At 54.9% G+C, this 12,344-nt stretch overlaps 1 protein-coding gene across 7 annotated transcripts in view; it reads right to left on the bottom strand.

The window, feature by feature from the left end:
• The window catches only part of APBA2 (amyloid beta precursor protein binding family A member 2), a 227,238-nt gene that overhangs the window by 113,050 nt on the left and 101,844 nt on the right, over positions 1-12,344 (bottom strand). For 6 of the 7 annotated variants that reach the window (XM_070053530.1, XM_070053531.1, XM_051822259.2 and 3 more), the window contains exon 3: positions 6,113-6,166. The exons of the other annotated variant lie outside the window; for it this stretch is intronic. The gene's annotated coding sequence lies outside the window, so the exon portion shown is untranslated. The remainder of the gene's footprint in view (positions 1-6,112; positions 6,167-12,344) is intronic. 7 annotated transcript variants of the gene reach the window in all.

The following is a 12,344-nucleotide window of genomic DNA, read 5'->3' on the forward strand; positions in this document are numbered from 1 at the left end:
CTCTGTAACTCCGCCTTTCAAATAAAGAAGAGGAAGAAACCAGGCTGTGATGATCACATACTTCTTTGGTATCTACTACACACAAGAGTCTTCCAAAAGTTCATGGAAAATGCATATTATGAAAAAACTGTACATGGATTTCAAAATGGCTTTTGCACCAAAATAAACATCTAATTCCATTTTCTCCCAAGCCCTCTGCAGTCTGGTCCACGAGACAAGGACTGGACACTGAAGGACACAGGACATGCCAGGGGCTGCGTCCACGCCCAGACTGGCAGCCAGGGAGGAGAGCGTGGACAGGCCAAAGGACCGTGGGTTGCGTGTGCAAGGAAGGCACCGGGAAGGGTGGCCAGTGAGCCTCGTCTGTCAAAGAGAAGAGGAGTCTGGGGCAGAGGGCCCCCCCCCCCCACAGGGCCAAAAGGAGCAGCCCCGTGGACACAACCAGGAAAGAACAGGACCGGGTCAACGTGCAACACCCAGCTCTATCCTGAAGCCCAACTGAAGTAGGCAGGCATATAGGTTAAAATCAATTAGGCTGGAAGACCATGCCTTCGCCACGCCCCTTTGCGACCTCACTCCCTGATACCTTCGCCACACCCCTATGTGACCTCATGCCCCTACCTGGCCACACCTGGGTGCCCACCAGCCAATCAGGTTAATTAACCACTCCCCTTTGGAAGTGGGTTAAAAGCCTGGGACACAGTGCGTCTAGCCCTTCGCTTCTTCCCTGGCCTCTTGACAGGAGGGGGGCTGGCTGTAGCCCTGTGCCCCCAGGGCGCGTGGCCTCCGGGCCACCTGCCCTAGGCTTCCTGGCCTAGATGCTCCTCCACGCGGCTGGTTCCTGGTGCTCGGTATGAACCCAGATTCACTCCCCTCTCTCTCAGATAAAGCTCTCACTCTCTTATGCATCTTTTGCACTAAATAAAGGCTTAAAATGTACCATGCTGCCTCGTTCATCTGTGCTGGTATTTAGAATTCTTCCCTAAATATTAGGCCAGAACCCTCTCGGGCTTATTAATATTGGGGATTTAGTAATAAGTGTAAGGTGATATTGTATGGCACCTAAATTCCGGTAGCCTCTGTGGCAGCCCAGATGGCGCTGCTGGAGAACTTTAAGGGCCACATTTTCGTATATATTTTAGGGGTTCATTCCCGATTTCACAACCATGCCGATGAAGAGACAGACACAGCAGTGTCTGCAAACAGGTGGGGACAGGGCACCAGACAAATCCCAGGGCACACACAAGAACAGCAGGGTTTCTGTGTGCGTACACCGAGAGGCTGACCCCCTGTCTTATCAGCTTTCTCACAAACACAGAAGCCAGTGTGGAGAAGGAGGCAGCCATCAGCCATGGACACGCCACGCAGGCTGCACCTGCCTGGCCCTGCCCCTCCCCCGCCCGCAGCTGCACCTGCCTGGCCCTGCCCCTCCCCCACCCGCAGGCTGCACCTGCCTGGCCCTGCCCTTCCCCCACCCACAGGCTGCACCACCAACACACATCCTCCCCCCCCCGCCCCCCCGACTTCCTCCCTCGTCCTGATCCGCTTCTTTTCCTGCTGTTCTGATGCTGGCTGTGACCCACTTGGGATGGTTCATTTCACGAGTCATCTAGACTGGGCCCAGGATGCCCAGATACCTGGCTAAACGTTCTCTCTGGAAGGTTCTAGGAGTCTGCTTCTGGAGCACATCAACACTGAGCAGGTGGACAAAGCACAGCAGGAGGCCTTCCCAGGGTGGATTCTGTCCCGGTTGCCCCTCTTCCAGGCCAGCTCTCTGCTGTGACCAGGGAGTGCAGTGGAGGATGGCCCAAGTGCTTGGGCCCTGCACCCCATGGGAGACCAGGAGAAGCACCTGGCTCCTGCCTTTGGATCAGCGCAGTGCGCCGGCCGCAGCGCACCGGCCGTGGCGGCCATTGGAGGGTGAACCAACGGCAAAAGGAAGACCTTTCTCTCTGTCTCTCTCTCTCTCTCACTGTCCACTCTGTCAAAAAAAAAAAAAAAAGAAAGAAAGAAAGAAAGGAAAGAAACCAAGAGGGAGGGGGAGGGAGAGGGGAGAGGGGGAGAAGGGGAGAAGGGGAGAGGGGAGGGGGGAGGAGGGGGGAGGAGAGAGGGAGGGGGGAGATCCTAAGATAAACGGATCTTACTGGTCTGTTTCTCCCAAGCACTGTTGCCAACACACCACTGAACCCCCTCAGGCCACCAAGCCACGCATACAAGTGAGTGGGACTGCTAGGTCACAGGGATCTGTGTTTCACCCTCACCGGATCCTGCCCAGATGTTCTTCAGATGGGTTTCACCAATCTGCCTTTGACAAGCAGAGCACGAAAGGCCTCCTTGCACCACGTTCTTGCCAGGGCGTCGCTTACCAGGCCTTCCGACTGCCGGTGCGCCGGTGGGGAATGGCGTCTCATTGTCTAGCCAGCGGGTTCCTGATCGGCAGGGAAGCAGAATTCACTTGTCCACTGGACATTCTGCTTTCTTATTCTTCGTATTATTTGCCCATTCTTTAATTCTGCTGTCTCTTTTTATTGATCTGAATAAGTTCTTCACACAGACGGAATACTAACTGCTCACGGGAAATTCACAGGGAGTATCTATTCCAGCCAGAGTTTGCTCACAGAAGCTAACAGGTGTTTTCTCTGATGTGTGGATGCACAAGTACATGTACGACATCTTTCTACCTGAAGAACGTATTTCAACATTTTTATCTTAACACTGGGTATTCAATTCTATGGACGTTTGCTTGTGGGTATGCTGTGAGGTAGGGATCTCATTCTCTCTTTTTTTTTTAAGATTTATTTATTTGAAGGCAGGGTTACAGAGAGGCAGAGGCAGAGGCAGAGGCAGAGGCAGAGAGAGAGAGAGAGAGAGAGAGAGAGAGAAGTCTTCCATCTGCTGGTTCACTCCCCAGTTGGCCACAATGGCTGAAGCTAAGCCTATCTGAAGCCAGGAGCCAGGAGCCTCTTCTGGGTCTCCCACGCAGGTGCAGGGGCCCAAGGACTTGGGCCATCTTCTACTGCTTTCGCAGGCCATAGCAGAGAGCTGGGTTGGAAGTGGAGCAGCTGGGTATAGAACCAGTGCCCATGTGGGACGCCGGCACTGCAGGCAGCAGCTTTACCCACTATGTCACAGCGCCAGCCCCCCTCGTTCCTCTTTTCCCATGTAGCCAACCAGGTGCCCCGTGGCATTTCCCACTGGGCCAGTAACACATCTTTGCCACAGCCTGCATTCCCACTCACTTGAGATCTTGTTCTGAGGCTTGTCACCCTGTCCCACGCTCCGTGCATCCCTCCCTGCAGAAATATCACTCGTGTCTGAAACACCACAGCTCTCCACCAGCTGCACCCTGGCCTCGTGCCACCCGCCCCTGCGAGCACTCTGGGATCTGTTTTCTCCTCACGACTGGGAACGTCCGGACGTCCCTGGGATCTTCCACTCTACAGACACCTGCGGTCAGAGCTTACAGGCAGCTACACTGAGGCAGGGGCATGCCGACATCGCTGACTTCCTATCAGCCAGCTGTTTCCATACCCGTAACATCTTCTCATTTCACAGACTTTCCGAGACTTCCCAACATCCCTCCAGGATAATCACCAAATCCTCATCTTTTACTATTTATACATTTTGCAAGTCAAGGACCAATAGGATAGATACCAGAAATAGCAAGGGCTGGAATCCAATAGACAAGAGCTTCCCGTAAGTGGAAGCATATTCCAAAAGCTATTAGTCTATGAAAAGACACCGGGGCACTGGGGTATCCTGACGTTACAGGATGGTTCCATTTGCAGTAGAAAAGTAAATAAACCCAGGCGTTTTCTTCTCATTGCAATCTCCTCCCAGAGATTCATTGTGGCATAATTGACATTTAAAAACACCCATCTCGTTGCCACTTCTCGTTCTGAGCAGGAACTCACTTTTCTGCAGGGAGGCTGTAGAGAATCGTGACGTACACGTTCACGGCCATGGCCAGCCGGCTGCACTGCGGATGCCGGGAGCAATCGGGAAGACAGCCCGTGCCCTATTACACCGGATGCTGATGCTCTGATAGTATTCCAGGACACACAAACTCCCAGTAGGTTTTTCACAGGTTTAGAAGAAAAAAAAAATTACCCTCCACCTTGGAGACATACACTGAATGGCTGCACGGCGCCATCAACATGAGATGACACCACGGGCCAGCAAGGACGAGGTTCAAAGCAACCGGTCTCACGGTGGCCAGCTCTCAGACGGCGGCTGGGCTGGGGCGGCTGCTGGACCCTGGGCTCCGAGGAGACGGGGATTCCACTGCAGCTTGTGAACTGTTCCCCACCACCAACATCCCCTTCCAGTCAATCACAAACAGTATCTCCTCCTCCTCCTCCAGATTCCCAAATTCTGCGGTGTTTTCAGAGCTGACAGTGGCCGAGGTCCCTAACAAGCTGAAGGCTTCAGTTCGTTTACAACCCCAAATAGACAACCGAAGGGAGGGCCTTGTTGGGACCATAAAGTGTGCAAGATCCTCAGGAAGCTCATGGAAAATGCACATTATGGAAAAACCATGCAAGGGTTTCAAAAACACTTCACACCAAAATAAACTTAGCTTTTAATTCCATTATTCCTAGCTTTTGAAGTCCCCTCGTAAGCTCACAAACTGTTTAAAAACTGAAAATTGAACACGCGTTCAGAGAAGACAGCTTAGGCCCAAACCAATGGAAAATCATTCAACTCTGAAGCTGCCCCCTCCGTCTCCTTGGATGGAGCCCAATTGTCCGACGGCTCCGGGGTGCCTTAGGGACATGCCCCACCCCCAACCAAAAGCCATCATGGAACCTCCCCAGGACGTATGTCACAAGAATGCTCCCAAATTCGACGTGAAGGAAGTCCTGGGGCACACACGGGGCCATGGGTGCTGGTGGCTACCGAGATGCGGGGCAGGGGCTGGGTTCCATAGAGAGGTCACTGAAGCCAGCACGCATGCCTCTCTTTAGGTTACTGCAAACAGCAAGACCTCTGGCCTTCTGCTCCCCACGATGCAACATGGCGGTTCTGACCCCAGACCTTGACACTCCAGTATCCCACGCTTGCCCCAAGGTCTACATCGTTATCCTCGGAATCGGCACACAGCTTCCCCACTGCGACACCCAGGGTCTTCCCTTCCTCCGGGAGTTCCAAAGCCACCGAGGCGCTTCCTGTGAACTCTGAACTGCTGCCCCATCCGAGCCTAGCAGGTGCGCCTTCCCGAGAACACACAAGAACCCCAGAATCCATCAAAGGTTCAGAGCTGCTCTGGGCATCTGGACACAGAGATCATACCTGACACGGCCTCCTCACCTGTGACGACATTTCCCTCTCAACCCACACACCGGCTCAGCTGCAGCCAAGCCACCCAGGTGTGCCCTAGGCCCAGGAAGAAGAGAACCGACTCACCCTCAGCCCAGAACTCATCCCCTGCAGGTCTCCCCTGGGCTGAGTGCCTGGTTAGCAGCAAGGCTCCGATGGGGAACAGCAGGTCAAGTGCTGCCCACAGGTCAGTGTCATGGACCTGTGACGCCACTGCAAGCCCAGGGCAGCAGCAACGTGGGCCATGTGCACCTCCTGCATGCTGAGAAAGTCTCTGTTTGACCAAAGTCAGATTCTTCCACTCAGTTTCCTGGTATTCGCCATGACTGACTTAACGCAGACCACCCACTGCCCACAGTGGACACTGGAAGCTTTCAGGAAGTCATCTCCTGCCAGTGATGTGGCTCTGCTTTCAACGGGAACAGGAATCAGGGTTGGGGTTACACACACACACGGCTGAGGCCAGTGAGGGTGACGGTTCACAGTGACACTAGGATGACAAGGTGGGGACCGATGGGATAGAGTGTCTTTCTGTTGCCATGGGGTAGTGGGTCAATGCCCAGCAGTAACCAGTGTTCATCCACTCCTTAGCTATGAATCAGTTGTGGGCTTCAATGTCCCTATGCTCAGATGAGCCCTGAATTACCCCCACATGTTCCCAAGACACACAAAAAAAAAAACCAGGCAATTCCCCAGCTCCGCCTACCGCACGGGGTCCCCTGGTTAAACAATCTTGGGCCCCAGGACAGACGCAAAAGCTCACTGCAGTGCAAGGCTACTTCGGGTTTCTTACCGGAAACAGGTGGTTTGGTAATGGCCCGGGGAGCCTCCTGGGGAGTGGATCTTTCTGGAATAAAGCAGAAGGAAATGGAGATCACTTTGGTTTCAGAAACGGAACAGGTGCTCCTATACAGCTTCAAGTCTAAGAATCTAAATGAGTGAAAAATTCTGAATCACCTGTCAGACTGCACAGATTATCACTCCAGTGAGACGAGGAGGAGTTACCCAAACAAATAATTACAATGTTTCCCTTAGCCTTTTATCACGCAATTATCGCCTTGAGAACTAGTACTGGCTCCATTCTGCAAGGAAAGGCCATGTGCATTCTAACAAAACCCTCAGGAAGATGTGTTTTCCACAACAAAGCCGGGCCCAGTGGTCTGCAGAACCTGTGTTGTGCTGATACCTGCACACTGAGGCCAGTGCACACGTGGATGGAGGGGAGGAGGAGCCATGAGAGGCACGAGGGAGGAGTCCTCTAATCTGCTGCAGCTGGGGTCTCAGCCCACTCCTGGAGAGAAACAAGGCCCGCAGGTCTCAGGGGTCCCTTGAACACAGAAAGCTTTGCAAACAGAGCAAGGCCAGGAATTCATAGTGCATTCCACAGAAGGCAAGGGTCAGGCAGCCTGGGGTGGAGCCGGGGGCGGGGGAGGGGGTGCACCTGTCCAATATCACTGACTGGGCTGAAGACAGAGGAAGCTATCAAGGATGCTCTTGGTTCTTTTCCAAGCAACAGCAATGGCAGCCTTGTCCCTGGGGACTCGTTGGCTGGGAAGGGCAGGGCCGGGGCCCTTCCTGTGCAGCCACACCAGCTGGAGAGCTCCCCTTAATCCGGCCCCGGGCTCTGTGGCAGAGGGGGCGTCATACTCCGGGGAAACTGGCACAGGCAGAGCCTCGCTTCCGCCTCATCCAAGGCAAAGCCAGGCCTGCCCAGCATGCCTCTTCCTCGGGGAGTTTGCTCCACCCCAGCCTGGCCCCCTGCAGAAGCTCCCGGGGCAGGCATAAAGGAAAAAATGAGCAGAGGCTCCAGAGTGCTGGGAATGTTACATCTGACCGCGTCACCGCTCACAGAGCGCAGACAAGAAGTGCTCGCCTCTCCTGGTAGTCTGGCAATGGCGGGTGTGCAGTCTCTTCCCACGGGCCTGGCGCCAAGGTGGCTTTTCACTGCCTGCTCCCTTCCAGCTCCAGACTCTGCCCCCTTGCAAGAAGGCCTCTTTAACTCCCCGACGCCCACAGAGAATGCCATCCAATCATGTGTGCCCTCTGCAGAGTGCAGACCGGGTGGGCGGCCTGATTCCCAGGAGCTCCAGCAGAGCTCTGAGCAGCGATGGCCTTGGTCTTGTGGTGCAAGGAGGCCCAGAAGGTGAAGTGCACCAGAAGTCCAGCAGGGCGGCCGCACCTTCCTCCAGAAATCAGTGGTTTCGGGGTCCCGTGTGATCTAAACGTGACGCCCACGGCAAGTGCACACTTCCCAGGGCTCAGGAACGAGACCTCAATTCCTCACTCCGTAACTCACGCTGGAGTTCAACACCTGCTGTGAGATGCCCGTAACCCAGCTGTGATGCTGAGAGGTGACCAGGGTCAGACAAACTCTGCCAGGTGGGGATCCCATGATTGAACCCTTGTGGCTTTACAGGAAGAAGAGAGAGATAGAGAAAGACCAGAGGACACACACACACGTGTGTGCTTCCGTCTCTCACCATGGGACGCCCTGCATCACCTCAGGACTCTGCCGGCAAGGTCACGGCCGGGTACAGCCTCTGACCTTGGACTTGAGCCAAAATAAACTCCTTTGCTTCATGAGAACACAGCTTCGGTCCCTCTCCTCTCCAGGCATCCCCCGCCCCAGCTCTGGGCAGCAGGGACCGTGCAGGGCAGCAGGAAACGCCTAGAAGCCCTGGCCACCTGTAACAGACTGGCATTCCACCCACAAGTCCACTGGACCCTCCCCTACCCTCCCAGCCCACCCAGCCCACAGTTCCCCAGCACCACCCAAGGAGGCCCTGTCCGCCCTGCCTCTCCCGCCCGCCGCTGGCCCAGGGGCACCGTGGGGAAACCGCAGGAGGAGCCACCTCCCTCCGCAGCTCTGCCCCTGCCCAAGTCTGCGCAGCTCCGGCAGGATGGAGTCTCGCTCCTGCACATCCCCAGGCACCCCGCACCCTGGCTCCACACGGGCTCCCGACAGAGGCCCGGGCCATCAAAGCGCAGAGCGGCTTCGGCAGCGCGCGGCACCTTACATAACAGTGTCCCAAAGAGGCACGGGCCCACATCTGAACTCGATTTAGAAGCAGTGTCTCAGCGCTATTTATACACCTCACACAGCCTCCCCTGTGGAGGGAGGCGCAGCCGGGGCTCCAGGCTCCTGTCCACTGCGGCGCATTTGCATTCTTCTCACGCTCACCCTCTCCGATTTCCCAGCCACGGTTTAACTCGAAAGCACCACCTCCATCTTCTCTGGAGAGAAACCTTCATTTTCTTCTCTGGCTCTGTCCCCGTGCTTGTCAGGGTCCCTCAGTGCCCTGGCTGACGTGGACTGTGTTACCTGGGCAACCTCTGTCTCCAGAGTTCACCTTCAAGACACGCCCCACAAGGTCATGAGATCCTGGAGGCGCATGGGGGAGTGGGCGTCGTCTCTACCCTGACTCCGCGTCTCCACCTGGCCAGGTGCATTCAGGGAGAGACAGCTCTGTCCCAGGGGCCAGAGAAGGAAGACAAAGAATCCAACGCAGCTCAAGTGCCTGCTTCTCCCCACCGCTGGGAATGGCCGGCAGCTCCTACACCTGCGACACGTGTTCCTCCACCCCTTCGTATCCGCTCAGGAGGAAGCGAGGCCCTGCCTGGCCACCTCCCCAGTCCCACGTGTGATGGCTGAGGGGGCCGGGGAGAAACCACAGCCTGTTCCTCTACCAGCTATTCACCATCAGTTTTGAATATTCTCCCACTCCTTTGGAAGCTTCAGGTCAGAAACTAAGACACGGATCTCCCCATGAGATGAGAACACTTTGCTTGCCATGCTGTTGGTCCAGCCATGAGCCTTTTGTCTGAGGGGCTGGAAGGCAGTATATCCTAGAACCCAGCCTCCCAGGAGGGACATGCAAATTCAAGCCACTGATCGGGGGGTGGCACACTGGCTCAGCGGGTTAAAGGTGCAGCCTATAGCACTGGCAGTCCACATGGTCGCAGGTTTGATTCCTGGCTGCTCCACTTCTAATCCAGCTCTCTGCAACTACACCTGGGAAAGCTTGGGCCCCTGTGCCCATGTGGGAGACCCAAAGGAAGCTCCTGGCTCCTGGCTCTGGAGCCAGCACAGGAGAGGCCTTGTTGAGAGCTCTGAACCCATAGCAGAACTGAGATTTCCAATCAGCAGCCCTCCACCGCCTGACGTCGGCCCCGCCCTGACTGGTGCTGCCACGGCTGCTGGCGCCCAGGCGTGGGACTGGTCCGTTTTTACAGGACACTACTCCAACAGCCACCATCACCTCTGTTCTCTTCTACACCCAAGTTCCTGGCCTTGCTCTGGATCTGTGACCAAACCACGCCTTGAAACACCACACTTCCGGGAAGCATCCTGGCAGAGAAGGGCGAGATGCTCCCGGAGGTGCTGGCTCGGAGCTCTGCTGGTCTCCTCTGTTACAACAGGGGGCGCTGGTGGGCATCCCAACCCAGAATCAATCCTCCTGGTGCCAGCCCAGTGGCCACAGTCAGTACTGCAAGACAAGTGGCCACAGGACTGACCTCTGATGAGGGAGAGCCTGGAGTGAGGGTTCACGCTCACATGGCCATGACAAGGTGGGTCAGCCTGCACTGCCACAGGGCTCCCCTGCCTGGGGCAACCCCAGAGAGGGAGACCTGCAGTGGGCCAAAGTCAACAGCAGGTCAGCGCAGCCTGCTGGGCTCTGGTTCTGTGGCCCAGGACAAGCCGCCAGGAGAAGGAAGCAGTCTTTGCCTTCCCTCTCCCTCTCCCTCTCCCTCTCCCTCTCCCTCTCCCTCTCCCTCTCCCACTCCTACTCCCACTCCCAAGGGGGGTCCAGGTCCTCAGAGCCCGTGGGAAGCAGGCAAGGGGTGACAGTTAAGTGGGGGGCTGGTCCAACTTGAGCAAAAGCGGAAATGCTATCTGTAAGTCAGTCTTTAAACTCTGAGTAGCAGAGCCCCTCTGTTAGAATGGCCTCCTGGGCAGGAATAAAAAGCTCAGAAAACGGTCCACAAGCCGGACATCAAGGTTTCAAAACAACCGTTTCCACTGGGAAGGTGACTCTGCAACACACAACCGAAACACTCAGGACCACGGGCGGATGCTTGGCGCAGCGCCAGCGCCTCACGGACACCTGCCCCCACGTCCCAGGGCCTGGGTTTGAGTCCTGGCTCTGCCTCTGTTCCCGCTTCCTGCCAGTGCCTGCTCTGGAGGCCAGCAGGTGACGGATCTGTGCCCTTGCCGTCCACATGCAGGATCCAGACAGTTCTGGGCTCCTGGCCTGGGCCAGACAGTCCTGGTTGTTACAGCACACTCGCTCTCTCACTCTCTCTCTCTCCCCACCCAGCTTTTCAAATATACACAAATTTTAAAAGACTGTAAATAAAAAGTTTAAAAGATTTTAAGTTAAAAAAAAAATCGTGGCCAGCACTGTGGTGCAGCAGGTTAAAGCCCCAGCTTGCAGTGTCAGCATCCCATATGGGCGCCGGTTCGAGACCCGGCTGCTCCACTTCTGATCCAGCTCTCTGCTGTGGCGTGGGAAAGCAGTGGAAGATGGCCCAAGTCCTTGGGCCCCTGCACCTGTGTGGGAGACCCGGAAGATGCTCCTGGCTCCTGGCTTCAGATCAGCTCAGCTCTGGCCATTGCGGTCATTTGGGGAGTGAACCAGTGGAATGGAGGACCTCCCTCTCTGACTCTACCTCTCTCTGCAACTTTTTCAAATAAATAAAAATAATTCTTTAAAAAAATCATAAAAATGGTAAAAACCCTCCTCCCAGTCCAGAGCTGCCAAGCCACCTAGGACGGGTGAAATCTGCCAGCGACGCTCACTTCCCACTCCAGGTTCAAACCCACAGGCTGAGTGCATGATCGGCTCTGAGCGGGAACGCATTTGTCCCAGGGGACTGCTGCTTCCTCTGGGCAGTCACTGTCCAGCGGTCGGGGATGGAGACACAGAGCATTTCCATTTGTTTTAAGTCTTGGAAATTTGTACTCAAACCAACCAGCTTTTAAGAGCTCAAAAATGTGCCAAGACATTCACTGTCTATCCCGTTCCCACTCTTTCCCTGCCTGCTTGTCACTGAGGCTCTCCCAGTCACAGGACACATGACAGCACCTTGGTCCACAGCCGCTTACGTCACGGTCACAGGCAGCCATAGGAGTTCTTGCCTTCTCAGCAAGAGCACCGTACGGTGTTCCCCGGATCACAGAACCGGCACTGCATTTCCTAGAACAGGTTCTGCTGGTGACACGAGGCTATGAACCCAAGGTTCCCGGAGCAGTGCTGGCTTTGTTCACTAATCCTGAGCTTGCAACTAAGGGTGCTCTGCTCCGCCCGTGCCGTACCCTTTCATAGGTGTCCTGCTGCTGCTGCGACATCACGGGGTCAGAAACACAGGCCCTGGTAGCTAAGACACAGAATCAGCCTAAATGCCTGTCACCTGAAGACTGGATAAAGAAATGATGGAATATGTACTCTATGAAAAACTACACAGCATTAAAAAAAATGAAATCCTGTCATTTACAACAAAATGGATGAATCTGGAAAACGTCATACTGAGTGAAATAAGCCAGTCCCACAGGGACAAATATCATATGTTCTCCCTGACCTGTGAGAACTAACAGAGCACCTAAAAGGAAATCTGTAGAAGTGAAGTTGGCACTTTGAGAAGCAGTGACTTGAACAACCCTTGTCTTGATTGTTGAGGAATAGGTTTTTTTTTTTTTCTTGGTGGAGAATGGGACTGGGAAGGGGAGAGAGAGGAGGAGGAGGGGTAGCGGTGGGGATGGGAGGGCGGGTATGGTAGGAAGAATCACTGTATTCCTAAAGTTGTACTTAGGAAACTTGTACTCACTGAGTAAATGGTTTCTTTGGGGGAAAAAAAAAGATACCATCTGAACTTTCACTCAAGTCTGTCAGACCACTTAACACAGTGCCGTCACCAAGAAGTGTGTATGGTGGCCAGTTTCATTTGAACACTAATAAATGCAACCATGTCCTGCTAAGAAAGAAAGAAACACAGGCCCTGTACGCTCTCCAGTAGGGGAGTGTACC

The sequence above is a fragment of the Oryctolagus cuniculus genome, chromosome 12 (assembly GCF_964237555.1).
Source record: "Oryctolagus cuniculus chromosome 12, mOryCun1.1, whole genome shotgun sequence".
In the NCBI taxonomy this organism is placed as follows: domain Eukaryota; kingdom Metazoa; phylum Chordata; class Mammalia; order Lagomorpha; family Leporidae; genus Oryctolagus; species Oryctolagus cuniculus.